Raw genomic sequence first — 15,450 nt, 5'->3', positions numbered from 1 at the left:
TATTTTATAGTTTAATGAACTTGACAAATGTATACTCTCACATAACCACCACCACAGTAGGATATGGAGCATTCACCTCACTCCAAAAAGTTCCATCGTTCCTCTTTGTGGTAACCTCTCACTCAAATCCTAATCATAGACAACCACTGATTTATCTTCTGTCACCACAGATTAGTGTTGCCTTTTCTAGAATTTCATATAAATGAAGTAATATCTGGCTTCTTAAAAACTCAGTTTAATATTTTTGAGATTCAGTCCACGTCGTTGTATGAGTATCAATAGCCCCTTCCTTTTTGTTGCTGCATAGTATTCTATTATAAGAATATAACACAATCTGTTTATGCATGGATATTTGGGTTGTTTTCTGCTTTAGGCTATTATGAATAAAGCTACTAAGAATATTGTTGTCCAAAAATTTTGTGGACATATATAGGAATGCATAAGACTGCCAGTTGCCCAAACCAGAGCCACTGAACTTGATGTAAATTTATACCTTATTATGGTTTTAATTACACTTTCCTGATGACTAGTAACATTGAATATTTTTTCATGTGTTTACTGGCCATTCATTAATGTTATTTTGTGAAGTGTTTATTAAGATCTTTTTCCCATTTTTAAAAAATAGGGTCATTTGTGTTATTAATGTTGATTTGTAGGAGTTTTTTATATATTCTTGACACAAGTCCTTTGTCAGATGTATGTATTGTGAACACGTTCTTTCAGTTATGGCTTGCCTTTTCATTATCTTAATGGTGTCCTTTAAGTAGCTGAATTTTAAATTTTGATAAAATTCAATTTCTCCATTTTTTATAGTTTGTGGCCTAAGAAAACCATCTACTCCATAATTGCGAAGATGTTCTCCTGTTTTTCTCCACAAGTTTTATAGTTTCAGCTTTTAAACTTACATCTATCCTCCATTTTAAGTACATTTTTGCATGTGACATGAGCAACAGAATGAGGTTTTTTTTATTTCATATATATCTATTCAGTTACTTGAGGACTATTTGTTGTAAAGACCGTCCTAACAGAATTACCTTGCCATTTTATAAACAATCAATTGACCATACATGTGTGGTCTATTTCTGGACTCTCTACTCTAGTCCATTGATCTATATGTCTGTCTGTATGCAAATACTGCATTATTTTGATTACTGTTACTTTTTAGAAAGTATTGAAATCAGATAGTTATATAAGTCTTGTAACTTGGTTCTTTTTTTTCTCAAAATTATTTTGACTATACTATGTCCTTAGCATTTCTGCACAAATTTTAGAATCAGCTTGCCAATTTCTACCAAAAAAAGGCCTGTTGGTGTTTGATTAGCATATCATCCAATCTACAACAGTTTGTGTAGAATTGACATCTTTTTATTTTATTTTATTTTATTTATTGTTATAAGAACACAACATAAGATCTACCTTCTCAAGGAACTTTCAAGTGTACAATGCAGTATTGTTAACTATAGGCACAATGAGAATTGATACCTTAGCATACTGAATTTTCCAGCCCATTAACATGGTATATCTCTTCTTTTATTTACATCATCTTTAATTTCCCTCAACATGTTTTTGACTTTTTAGAATACAGATCATGCACATATTTTGTTAAATTTATTTCTAAGTAGCTCTTGTTTTTAGATGATGTAAGTGGTGTGGCATTATAAAATTTTATTTTCCAATTGTTATTTTCAGTATATAGAAGTGCAATTGATTTCTTATATTGACCTTGAATCTTATGACTTTGCCAAATTCATTAGTTCTAGTAGCTGTTTTGTAGTTTTCTCATGATTTTCTACATATATGATCGTGTTGTACATAAAGAGACAATTTTGTTTCTTCCTCAATCTGCATGCATTATATTAATTTATATTTATCTTGTTGCATTGGCTTTAACTTCAAGTACAGTGTTGAATAGAAGTGATGACAGTGGCATTTTCGTCTTCTTCATCACCTTGGTTTTTCACCATTAGGTATAATTATAGTTGCAGGATTTTTGTAGCTATCTTTTACCATATTGGGGAACTTACCTTCTCTTCTTAGTTCCCTGAAAGTTTTTATGAGAATGAGTGTCAAGTTTTGCCAGATTATTTTCTGCATCTTTGAGTTAATCACACATATTTTTTCTCCTTTTTATTAGTATGGTAAATTACATTGATTTTTAAACAGTATGTAAACCTCTCATTCCTAGAATAAATTGTTTTTGGTTGTGATACAGTATCCTTTCTATATACTACTGGATTCAACTTGCCAATATTTTGTTAAGAAATTCTGCACCTATGTTAATGAAGGATCTTGATCTGTAATTTATTGTTCTTATAGAACATATGTCTGTCCTTGGAAAAGCTAATCTTATGAAACTGCTTGGTGTGTGTTCTGTCATATTTTTTGAGTTTGTGAAGAAGTATTATTATTGTTCCTTACATCTTTGATAGAATTCACCAGTGAAACCATCTGGGCCTATTTTCCATTCAAATTTAATTTCTTTAATAGATATGGGGCTATTCAGTTTTCCTATTTCTTCTGATGTCAGTTTTGATAATTTGTTTCTTTTAAGAAATTTTACATTTAATGTAAGTTGTAAGTTTATTGTCATAAAGTCATTTAATAAGCCACTTAAATTAAGTAAGATCTAGAGAGATACCTCCTCTGTCATTTCTTATATTGTTAATTCATATTTTTTACTTTTTCTTTATTTTCTAGCTTAAAACATATAAATTTCATTGACTTTTTTTATAGACACAGTTTTGGTTTCATTGATTTTCTCTGTTCATGTCCTGTTTCATTGATTTCTTTTTTAGTTAAGATATAATTGACATATAGCACTGCTAAAGTTTAAGGTGTACACATAGTGATTTGATATACTGTTACAATATGATTGCCTCCATAATATTAACTAACACCTCCCTCACACTGCATAATTATCATTTCTTTTTTGTGGTGAGAACATTTAAGATCTAGTCTCTTAGCAACTCGTAAGTATATAATACAGTATCATTGACTGTAATCACAATGATATGCATTAGAGCCCCAGAATTTATTCATCTTCTAACTGCAGGTTCGTAGCCACTGACCAACATCGCCCCCATTCCCCCACCACCCGGCTGCTGGTAACCACCATTCTATTCTCTATTTCTTTGAATTCAGTCTTTTTAGATTCCACATGTAAGTAAGATCAGACAGTATTTGTCTTTCTCTGTCTGACTTATCACACTTAGCATAACGCCCTCAAGGTCCATCCATGTTGTCACAAAAGGCAAGATTTCCTTCTTTTTTATTGCTGAATAATATTCCACATATATATACATATATATATATATACATATATCACATCTTCTTTATCTAATTATTCATTGATATAAACCTAGGTTGTTCCCAAATCTTGACTATTGTGAATAATGCTGCAGCGAACATGTGAATGCAGATAATTTTTCAATATTCTGTTTTAATTTCCTTTGCATATATACCCAGAAGCTGGATGCTGGACCATATGGCAGTTCTATCTGTAATTTTTTGAGGAACCTCCGTACTGTTTTCCACAGTGGCTGCACCAATTTACATTCTCACCAACAATGTACAGCTCTCGCCTTTTCTCCACATCCTCACCAATGTTTTTTATCGCTCAATTTTTTCTGATGATAGCCATTCTAATAGGTGTGAGGTGGTAGTTCATTTTATTTTCATTTGCATTTCCCTGATGATTAGTGATTTTGTGCATCTTTTCGTTACCTGTCAGTCATCTGTATGCTTTCCTTGGAAAAATACTTATTCAGATCCTCTATCTACTTTTTAATCAGATTGTTTTTTTTTGTTATCAAATTGTATAAGTTCTTTATACATTTTGCATATTAACCCCTTATCAGATGTATGATTTGTAAATATTTTCTCCCATTCTGTAGGTTACATTTTCATTTTGGTGATTGGGGTTTTTGTTTTTTTTTTTTTTTTTTTTTTTTACTGTGTAGAAGCTTTTTAGTTTGATATAGTCCCACTTACTGACTTTTGCTTTTTATCTGTATTTTTTCCTTTCTTCTATTTACTTTTCTTTCTGTTTACATAAGCTTGAAGTCATGGCCAATACAATAAGATAAAAATAAATAGATAAAATTTAGATATTGACTTTCTTCTATTTACTTTGCTCTTCTTTTTTTCTAGCTTCTTAAATGTAAGCTTAGATCACGAGACTTCTCTTCTTTTCCAATACAGCATTTAAAGTTATAAATTTCCCTCTACATACTGCTTTAGCTGCATCCCACAAATGTTGATATGTTGTGTTGTCTATTATTTTTTAGTTGAAAATATTTTCTGATTTTCCCATTATTTCTTCTTTGATCTATGGATTATTTAGAAGTAAATTGTTTAATTTCAAAATATGTTTCTGTTTCTGATTTCTAATTAATTGGATTGTGATCAGAGAATATTTTCTGTATGATTTCAATCTTTTTATATAAGTTAAAACTTGTTTTATGGTTTAGCAGATGCTCTATCCTGGTCAATATGCTATATGAACTTTAAAAAATAAACATTCTCCTTTTGTTAGGTTAAGCTAACTGACAGTCTTGTTCTAGTTTCCTATTGATTTTCCTTGTCTCTTTGTTCAATAACATGGAGAAATTTGTTGAAATTTACAACTATCCATGTGCATTTATTTCTTCTTTCAGTTCTGCTCGTTTTTCTTCATGTATTTTGAAGTTCTATTTTTGTATCCATACACATTTAGGAAGGTGATATTTTATTGATGGATTGACTCTTTTATCAATATAAAATGTCTCTCTGTATGTCTGGCAATATTTCTTGTTCTGAAGTCTACTTTGACTAATATTAATATAGCTACTCCAACTTTCTTATTATTCATTTTTGTATGATAAATATTCTCCATCCTTTTACTTTTAACCTATTGTGTCTTTTTATCTAAAGTGGGCTTCTTGTAAATAGCCTATAGTTGAGTCTTGCTCTTTATTTCTAGACTGACAATCTTTGTTTTAATAGGAGCATTTAGACCATTTCTATTTAATGAGGATCTCAATATGGTGAGTTTAAATCTACCATTTTACTATTCGTTTTCTATTTGGAGCATCTCTATTTTGTTCCTTCGTTCCTCATGATCTGCGTTATTTTGGATTAATTAAACATTTTTTTGGTATTCCATTTTATCCCACATATTGGCTTATTTGCTCTATCCCTTCGATTTACTTTTTTAATGGTTGCCCTTGGGTTTCTAATAGATTTCTTTAACTTATTACAGTCTACTTCCAAATAATATTATACAACTTAATGTATAAGATCCTTACACAACAATATTCAATTCTCTCTGACCTTTGTGCTGTTGTCATACAATTTATTTCAACCTATGTTATAAACCTAATAATAAAGTATTAATATTTTGCTTGAAATAGTCAATTATATATTAAATAATGAAAAAAGTAAAAAATTTTACCACATATTTATTGTTTCTGACACTGTGGAGATCAGTTTCAATTTGGTATCATTTTTCTCTGCCTGAAGAACTTGGAGGGCAGAATTGCTGACAGTGAACTGTCTGAGCTTCCTATTTGCCTGAAAAATTCTTTATTTTGCCTTCACTTTTGATGGAAGTTTTTGCTGGATATGAAACTCTTGGTTGACAATTTTTGGATATTTTTCAACATTTAAAGATATTGTTCCACTGCCTTCTGACTTGCATGGAGATATCCATGGTCTTTCTTAGTCTTGTTTCCCTATACGAAATGCCTGCCCCCCAGCAACTGGCTGTTCTTCAGATTTTCTGCTCCTCACTTTTTAAAAATTATATGATAGTGGCATGCCATGGTATAGGTTTCTATAGGTGTTTATACTTCTTGGAGTTTGTTGAGATTCTTGGATCTATAGCTTTGTGGTTTTAATCAAATTTGGATATTTTTCAACTATAACTTTTAAAATGTTTTTTCTGATCTCCCCTTTACATGGCTGGAATAGTACATGTTTGTCTGCTTGATAGTATGTCATAGGTCACTGAGCCTCTTAATTTTTTTCTTTTTATTCTCTCTGTCCTTCTACTTGGACAGTATATATCCAAGTTCATTGCCATTTTCTTCTATAGTTCTTAATCTACTGTTTGTTGCATTCAAGAAAAATTTCATTTTAAATGTTGCATTTTTCAACTTTATAAGTTCCATTAGGTTCTTTTTAAATATATTTTCCATATCTCACCTCATGATATTCATGTTTTCTTTTAAATCTTTTAGTGTATTTATAATAAATATTTTAAAGTCCTTGTCTGCTAATTTTATCATCTCTGTCTTTTCTGGATCTTTGACATATTTTTCTCCAAATTACAAAGAACATTTTACTGCTTCTTCATATGTCTAGTAATTTTTTATTGGAAACTAGACCTCGTGGTTAGTATCATGTGGAGTGCCAGCTTTTGCTGTCTTTAAAGAGTACTGGAGTTTGTTCTCAATTGTACTCAAATTACTTGAGGATCGGCTTAATTCTTTTGACGCTTGTTTTAAAGCTGTGTTGGGGCAAGTCTCGCGTTGCCTTTACCTTAGGAACAGTTTCACCCTACTACTAAACTGTGGCTTTTCAGGGACCCTAGTAAATTCTTTAGCTGTTTACTCCACTCTGGCTGGTTGAAAGTTGAACATCACCCAGCTCTGTATGCACTGTGGGAATTGTTTATCATACAAATCCCATGCCATTTTTTTCCTTAGCCTCATAGAATTTTACCCTTTGCATGTGCAATTTAGTACTCTGCAACACTAAGGTGACCTCATGTACGTATCTGGGACTCTTTTTCTGCATGCCTTTCTCCTCTCTGATACTTCACATTGCAAATCCCAGTCACCTCAATCCCTAAAGGCTCTGATCTCTCTATTCTCAACTCAGTGAGACCATGATGTGCTCAAGTTTCTCCTTCCCGAATGCTGCCCAGATGATGCCTCCAGGCAGAAAGCCAGGGTGATGGTAGGGCTCACTTTCTTTGTTTCTCTTCTCACAAGGGTATCAGTCCAATGCTCCTTTTTGTCCAATATCTCAAAACAGGTTTCTAGTTGTCTATGGCAGGACAACAAGTCTGGTGCCAGTTACTTCCATTGTGGCTTGAGTAAAACATCCCTTTAAAGAAGATAACATGTGAAGAGTTACATAATGAAGGACACAGTAGATACAGTCAAGTTATAATTGTTTGTGATTTTTCAGTTTCACCATCAAACTAAAGTTGGTTTTAGCCTACAGTTTTATGTAACCACAAATAGAACCACTGTAACTCCTCTTTTTCCATTAAAAGTTCCCCAAAATGTGGGTAGAGGAATCAGGTCTAGACACTTTAATGAAAGTTAAAGATATTTACTTCCACTGGTAATTTGCATTTAGAGTATATTTTTTACTTTATTATGCAATTCTATTCTGTCATAAAGTGAGACTGTCACAAAGGATAGATTTTTGTTCTATTTTATAATGGACATTGGACTGTCTAATCACTAAAACATGATTATAAAGAACAATCTTTCTTCTCTGTCTTCGCCTTTTTCCTTTCTATTTGCTTAATCTTTCATAAATATTTTGAGGTCCATCTCAAGCCCGTTTCTCCAGGGAGTCTGACCCAACTATTTCATCCCTGTTTAAGTTAAGATAAAGCTAAACAACTGCCAGAAAAGAGACTGTAAAATACAGTGCCTTGAAGCATATGGAAGTTTCTTTCTCAGCTGACAGTTTCAAGCAGTCCAGGGTAAGTTAAGCAACTCCGTCCAAAGTTCCTCTCAAGCCATTGTGCCATCATTCCTTAGATGCATCCCCTCCCTGGTCAAAGCTGAATTTCTGCCACCTTCTGTTCCAGAACAGCCAGATATAGGGGAGAAACTATGGTGGGAGAGCACATCCAGATGGCTTAAGCCCAAAACTCACACTTTATTGGTGAGAACTTAGTCACATGGCCATACCTAACCACAAGGGAGGCTAGAAATGTAATCCATCTGGACAGCCACTGTATAGGCCATTAACATGTAAGAAGGGAAGAGTGGATTTTGGTGGACAGTTAGCAGTCCCCTCATTTAATTCTCCCCTCTCAGAACTCAACCTCATCTCAGAGGTTCAGATCTAGCATAGCAGTCAGCTCTGTAATCAGATGAGTAAGAGTGGATGCTCAAAGTGAGAGGGTCCATTTAACAAACTTCTTGCCCAAATAAAGATTGGTAAACCTGACTCTTGCTTGGTGGTTTTCGTTACTCCGTTATGTAAAGTCGCATGTTCATGGGGTCTACCAAGAGACTTTCTCCAGTCCAATTTCCATTTAGTGCTCCTTTAAAATAGACAATAGAGATATGCAATGTTATTCACTCATCATTATTATAGGTCTGGGTGACACACAGACAAGGTTCAAATTTTGGTTGTGTAATTTCCAAGCTTTGTGACTTTGGGTGAGTTACCTAACTTCTCTGAGCCTCAGTTTTTTTAATAAGTGTAATATCTCTGTTTCATATAATGGGAAAGATTAAATGAGATAATATTTATAAACACCTAAGAGAGTGCCTGAGCACACAGTTGGATCTCAATAAATTATGGATATACATACATACATACATACATGCAGTCATGCATTGCTTAATGATGGGGATACATTCCGAGAAATGCCTTCTTAGGTGATTTCATCATTGTGTGGACATCATAGAGCTTACTTACACAAACCTAGGTGGTATAGCCTAGTACACACCTATGCTATCTGGTACTAATCGTATGGGACCACTGTCATACATGTGGTCCATTGTTGACCAAAGCGTTGTTATGCAGCACATGATTGTATGTATGTGTGTGTATATATATATACACACAAATACAAATAATACAAAATTATACAAATAATATACAAATATACATATATATACATATATATATTCACCTTGCTCTCTCTCACCCTCTCACTGTTCTCCTTTCTATGGAATGCTCAGCAGTTAACAAATACACACTTAAGAGATACAGGCTTACCTTGTTTTATTGCATTTTGCTTTATTATGCTTGACAGATACTGCGTTTTTTTCACAAGACCCTCCACCAGCAAAAAAGATTATGACTCGCCGAAGGTTCAGATGATGATTAGCATTTTTAGAAATAAAGAATTTTCTAATTAAGGGATATACATGGTTTTCTAGACATAATGCTATTGTTCACTTTGTAGACTACAGTATAGTGTAAACATAACTTTTATACATGCTGGGAAACCAAAAAGTTCGTGTGACTTGCTTTATTGCGATTTTCGCTTTATAGTGGTGGTGTGGAACCGAGCCTATACTGATCCACATTTTATTCTGTTCCACTACATAGCAACCAGTGTGTTTGTCGTCTACCTGTATTACGGCATCAGTGAAAAGTTCACACGGCCTTTCTGGAGAAGCAGCTCACTCCATAAGTAACAATCACCAACTGAACGTTGAAAGAACATTTCAGGCAGCATGACGGTCAGAAGAAAGATTCCTTTTTTTATTTTTAGAGAAATGGAAGATTGTTTTGGGGGATCCACGAACAAATATTATGTAGTGGTAAAAGCCCCTATCTGGGAATCTCTATGCTAATCTGAATTCTGCTACAGCTAGCTGTGTGGCCTTGAACCAGTCACTTGGTCTACCTGGGCCTAAAAATAATAATAATCATAACTGTCACTTAGGAGAAGTTACTGTGCTAAGCACTGTACATCTATTTTTATATTGTTTTGCAATCAGGGCCAAAAGAACTTAAATAAATTGTCTAAGGTTTCCGAGCAACGGCACAGTGGTTTTAATCCAAATGGGAAAGTCAGAGGAGCTTATCTTTCAGGTTAGATAAACCTCTAAAATTCAATGACTTTACGAATTTGGGTCAAGGAAAGATCACAACAGAAGACAGTTGCCTGGAAGACACAACAATGAAAGCTATTTTTTTTAATAAGGCAAATATATTTGCAGCTCAACTGCACCATTTAGCATATGTTCAGATAAATACGGTCCAAAATAACATACGCAGAAAGCTATTCTCAGAGTTTCTCTTATACTCACAGGTCTGGACACTTGAAGGCAAAGAATTCCCTGGAGAGCCCGTGATTTTGGAACTTCCCCTAACAGAACACATGCATTAATTACCTCCCCAGCCTTCTAGTGTAGAACCTCTTACAATTATTCTTTATTGCATCCAGTTGTTTACTGTCCATCATCTGTCTCCTTCAATAGACAGCTTTCTCCTTGGAGAAAGCTGCATGTTTTTAAAAATCATCTCCAAGTCCAGAGTTGCCATTTTCCTTGCAGGTTTGTGTTTTTAAGCATTTTCCTACACCGTGGTCCACTTCAGAAATCCTGTCCACTGACTATCTCAGCATTGTCACTAATTTTCAAGTTACAGCCTTTGGTTTTATTTTAGTGTGCAATTTAGTAAATATTTTACCACAGAAATTTGCAGTAAGCCCTGTGCTCAAAATCCATTTGTTTCACAAATAGCAAACAGAATCTCAGTTTCTGTTCAGCTAAGACAGCCTGCTATGCTATCATTTACTTCCCTCTCATATTAGCATGCTCCAGAAAGCACGCCATGTACTTTATGTCTTTTATCCTATTTAATCCTCATAAGAACCGTCGACATTAGCTAATTATCTTATCTTTAGGGTCTTTTGACTCCTTTATCTCCATTATGGTTCTGCTTCCTATCTTTAAATGCCTATTTCTAAGCTCCCAAGGTTTGGGTCTTCATTTGGCTTGTAAAGCATTTTATTTATTAGATTGTTGTAAACTCAACTGGTGTAAACCCAAACTGGCTTAAACCCCATAGCAGCAGCATTAAGAAAAACAACATAAAACAGGCAACAAACTGAAGTTGTCATTCAGTCAGAATCCAAAAAATAAAATAAAATAATAAAGGCAGATCTAACATACGGCTCTGGCTCTAAAGTAATTCATTTGTTTATTTAATCGTTTGATTATTTCTGATCCAGACCCAGAGACATGAGAGATGACACGTGTGTTGGGATGAACGCCCAAATGAATATGTCCGACTTGAGAGCTGTCATGCAGAAGGCAGTATGTAAGATTTTAAAAATCTCAAAATTAATATGTATCTCCCTTCATATCTCCCAATTTGTATATGTGTTCCTTTTGACATTACTAATAGATAAACCCCCAAGGAAAAAGGGGATCTGTCGCACCAAGTACACTAATTAAAGCCGCCATTTAGGGGACCCCCTGCTCAAAGAACCATCAGCTCAAAGTTGAGCCTTGGGAAGGTACACAGCAGTGGTCATGGAATGTCACGCAGGGGACAACTCCGCTCCTCCATTGCAACACTAAAGCTTGAAATTTGAGCTTAAGTGCCACTGCTGGGCACTACTACAAATTTCCATGGTGAAGAAATTTGCACAGTGCTTCCTCATTTATGAAATATTTTTGCTTCTATTACCTAAGGATGGGAGCTGTTGCTCATGGTCACCACTGAACCAAAGATTAACATAATGGAGCAATCATTTAAACACTGAGCAGTAAAAATAGCATGCATGTAAACGAAGCCATCAGGCAGAGAAACACTGAGAATAAGAACAGCGTAGCACTATAGGTAACGCGACCTGCACAGCCTAAAGTTTCCTTCACAGCCTGAAGTTTTCAGGCACAGAGTAAATGATAAGAGAAAGAAACACGTCTTCCTTAACTTTTAAAAATGATCTACTATGTATCTATTTATAGCTATATAACACCTATCTACCTGCCTACCTATCTATCTAATTTCACAAAAGATCTGATGCAACATGAAATAATACAAATAATATTCACATTTAAATAAAGAAAAAGAGCCAATCAGAGTTAGAGGAACTATGGATGAAAAAGAAAGAGTTGGGTTAAAGACTGGAGCAGATATCCAGGCATCTGAGAACATACAAAAAATGTTAGGCCAGTTTATCAGCAAAAGGACATCTTTTCCTTCCACTTAAGCTTGAAACAAATTTCTCACATGAAACTTAAAATAGAGAACACTGAGTGAAAAAGTGGATGACATTCTTAATCATTTCCTTCCATATATGCAGCAGCAAAGAGCGTCGTGCTCTTTCTTCTAGTTCCCTGAAAGTCAGTTGGAGGCCCGTTGCCAAACCAGAAGTTTGCAGGATATTAAAACAATGTAGTTTCAGTCTGCAAGTCTCTTGGTTCCAGCTTTATCTAGGGGGAAATTCTAGTATTTCTGGCTGAGTCTTATTTTTTCAATTTTACATAATTTTTGGACCCCTCTTTGGAGAGTTTCGGTGAAGAGCTGAGCAGCTGGCAGGTCAGGGGACTTCCCTCTGGAGTGCAGGTGTGTGTGAGGTCCGAGTGAGAGCACAGCCTTTAAATGATGCCATGTGATAAGAGGACATTTTGTGAAAACAGAGGCACCTAATCAGGACTCTCAACTGAACGGACGGGCATCTCACCTCTCTACCAAGTCTCGCTCCTAGAACATGAACAAATAGTCCATGGGCCTGTGGTGAAAGGCCTAAGACTGATTTTATGTGCTGCCTTGACATCTGAAACTGGGAGGGCCTCGAATGCCTAATGACAATTGCCTCTCCATCCTCTTCTCCAGAGGACCAGACACAGTTCCCGCTTAGCCATGAGCAGCGGGTTTTAGTTCCAGGTCAGCCCATCATATTATTCAGACAGAACACTCACATCCTCCTGCAGGAACCACAGGGAACTCTACCTTCTGGATACTCCAGAGTTGGCCTCCCTTGGCCACTGGTTGGTTGTTCTGATTCCCAAGTGCAACCTCCAAATAACCCTGCATGGTGATCAAAACATGGCCCCAAAGTCATGGGGCTGGCCCAATGGCATAGTGATTAAGTTCACACACTCTGCCTCAGTGGCCCACCATTCACTGGTTCAGATCCCAGGTGTGGACCTACACACTGATCATCAAGCCATGCTGTGGTGGCATCCCACATACAAAACAGAGGAAGACTGGCACAGATGTTAGCTCAGCGACACTCTTCCTCATCAAAAACACCAAAAACATGTCCCCAAAGTTATACCCTCAAGTATATTGAAGCAGCCTGTTCACCTTCTTGGCTCATCAAAACGCGTCCAGACTAGGGATGATAGCCAGTGGCTCTGTTGTCCTCATTCTCTTCTGTCCTCCACTGAAGAGGCAGCAGAGGAAGGACCTTTGTGAATTAGCCTCATCCTTCTCCCCACCCTCCCCATTCATTATTTTCTTCAGCCTTTCTTTTCTCCTCTTTCCCTCCAATTTTTGAGGTTCACTCTGTGCTGCTCTATGTGACTGATATTTTTCATTATTAAAAGTGTTCTCTTCTGCTCCAACTATCTCCATTCTAGTGATGAGCAACTCTTTTCTCCACCAGTGTTTCTCAAAGTGTGGTGTTCAGTCCACCTGCATCAGAATCCCCTAGAATCCTGGATAAAAGGCTGAGTCCTGGACTCCGTGGAACAGAGTCATTGAATGGGTGTCCTAAGGGTTTGCATCTTTAACATGCTCCCTTGGGGATGCTGTGGCACCTTAGGGCTACAGACCTAGACACTGGGTTACGTGACAGCAGCTACATCAGTGACTACATATGGCTCATACACCCAACTCTAGGATACCTTAGATGAGACCCAACCAGAGAGCCCGGCTGCCTTGAGAATGCAAGGACAATGTGCTCTGATTGCTGCCCCTGTTTTAATGGCTACTTTGTCTTTGTGCCCTGGCAAGAGATTCCATTGTCTTCTGTACTCCCCACCTCACACATATAGATGGAGAGACTAAAAATAGACCCCACCTGCACAGACCATCCCCAAATGGAGCTGCTTCCTTCTTCTGATGCCATGATCCAGGAACAATGCTCTAAAAACATTTGCTCTCAACTACTCTTGCTGGGAAATGACATGTGGGTTCAGGCAGCAGTGTGACTTTTTTTGTTAAAATACCATGTGAGGGGAAAAAAAACGAAACTGCAATTTTAGTCACATCTATTGATATTATATGCCAATCAAGGAAATTAGCAAATATTGAATATATTTTGGCACATTTGGTTTTTTATTTTCCTGGATTACTAGTCTATATTCAGAGCTTAATAATTATTAGTAAAAATTAATTCCTTGTTTCTCTTACAAACAATTTGACCCAGAAACAACAAGCTAAGTACAATCTTCATATATACTCAATGGTTTGCTTTCAGAGCATTGTGACGCAGTGCAACATATGTTCACACTGGAGGAAATGAATCTATAGATTACATTTACTAGTTTTAAATTAGATGTACTCTTGCAAAAGCAACAACTGACTTAAGATTTTTGCCAAGAAATTATGTATCAATGCTAATGCTAACAATTTCAGCAAAAGTGAAGAAGAAGAAAATGGCAGAGTCGCCATTTGCCTCAGTTTTTACACAATCCCTCTGCCAACCGTGTCTCCAATAAAAGCAACCTCTGCACAATCAATCTTACAAAAAAGAGGTTCCCCAAAAGTGCATTTACCATGAAGACTATTTGGAATACAAATTACTTCTGCTCTCATTATTGATTATCTCATCCCAAGTATATATTATGACTTGATATATTAAAGAATGTTACCAGTGCATTTTAAAAGTTTGGAGATCTCAGAATCAATTTTAAGATTCAAGATTCCTTTCATCAACCAGTAAATTCACATGACTACAGATCAACAACAAAAGTAAGTTGTCTTTTTTGTTTTTTTGTTTTTTGATGAGGAAGATTGGCCCTGAGCTAACGTCTGTACCAATTTCCCTCTATTTTGTATGTGGGACACCACCACAGCATGACATGATTAGTGGTGTGTGGGTCCACACCCAGGATTCGAACCCATGAACATCAGGTTGCCTAAGAGGAGCACACAAAGGTAACCACTACACCACCGGGCCGACCCCCAGAAGTTGTCTTTTTAAGTTGGGAATAAAACGAGCATCTCACAAGAAGTAGAGTGTAGAAATGCAGTACACAATCTAAAAGATCCCATGTTTTTTAGGTGCAGTTGCTTCCTTGGAGCATAAAATAAATTAAAGCCGATTACTCAGCCTGAGCCCAGTTGCAATTGGCTTCCCTTTTGATTTGTCCTTAAGATGCTTTTATAATAAAACTATTTAATGAGAGATCTGAGTATATGCTCTGTGGACAGAAGCTGGTTTCCTCTTAACTTTGGGAGATGACTCAATGAGACAAAACGTACAGAAGGGTTAAATAGACATTAGATAAATATTTGTGTGATTGATGCCTCACTGCGGGCCAAATGGAATTTTGGCAGACCAGATGGTTTTGAAAGGCATTTACTGTGCTGTGTATAACTCTCTGTAATTATATCAAAGAATCATCCTTTTGCTTTGAACCTAATAGTTTCTCATTGTCAAATGAACATCAACCTTCAGTTTAACCCTGTGTCAGGGGAAAGGTCAGAGAGAACAACTCCTTTAGGCTTTTTACAGTAGAGAAAGTATCATGTGCCCACATTGCTCAGGCCTCTAGGGAGCATGAAAGGTACTTTGGA

At 36.0% G+C, this 15,450-nt stretch overlaps 1 long non-coding RNA gene across 2 annotated transcripts in view; it reads right to left on the bottom strand.

Annotated features, from left to right (window-relative positions):
• Positions 1-6,060: 6,060 nt before the first annotated feature.
• LOC139080473 (uncharacterized) overlaps positions 6,061-15,450 on the bottom strand; it is a 28,244-nt gene continuing 18,854 nt past the window's right edge. Inside the window, exons 5-8 of one of the 2 annotated variants that reach the window (XR_011535005.1) lie at positions 9,999-10,057; positions 8,956-9,090; positions 8,172-8,272; positions 6,061-7,089 (exon numbers count right to left, since the gene is read on the bottom strand). This is a non-coding gene — a long non-coding RNA (uncharacterized lncRNA). The remainder of the gene's footprint in view (positions 7,090-8,171; positions 8,273-8,955; positions 9,091-9,998; positions 10,058-15,450) is intronic. The other variant, XR_011535006.1, reaches the window with a different exon arrangement.

Source organism: Equus przewalskii, chromosome 30 (genome assembly GCF_037783145.1).
Source record: "Equus przewalskii isolate Varuska chromosome 30, EquPr2, whole genome shotgun sequence".
NCBI lineage: Eukaryota > Metazoa > Chordata > Mammalia > Perissodactyla > Equidae > Equus > Equus przewalskii.
Note: the sequence above shows the minus strand (reverse complement) of the source record. Positions and strands in the feature narration are given on the sequence as shown.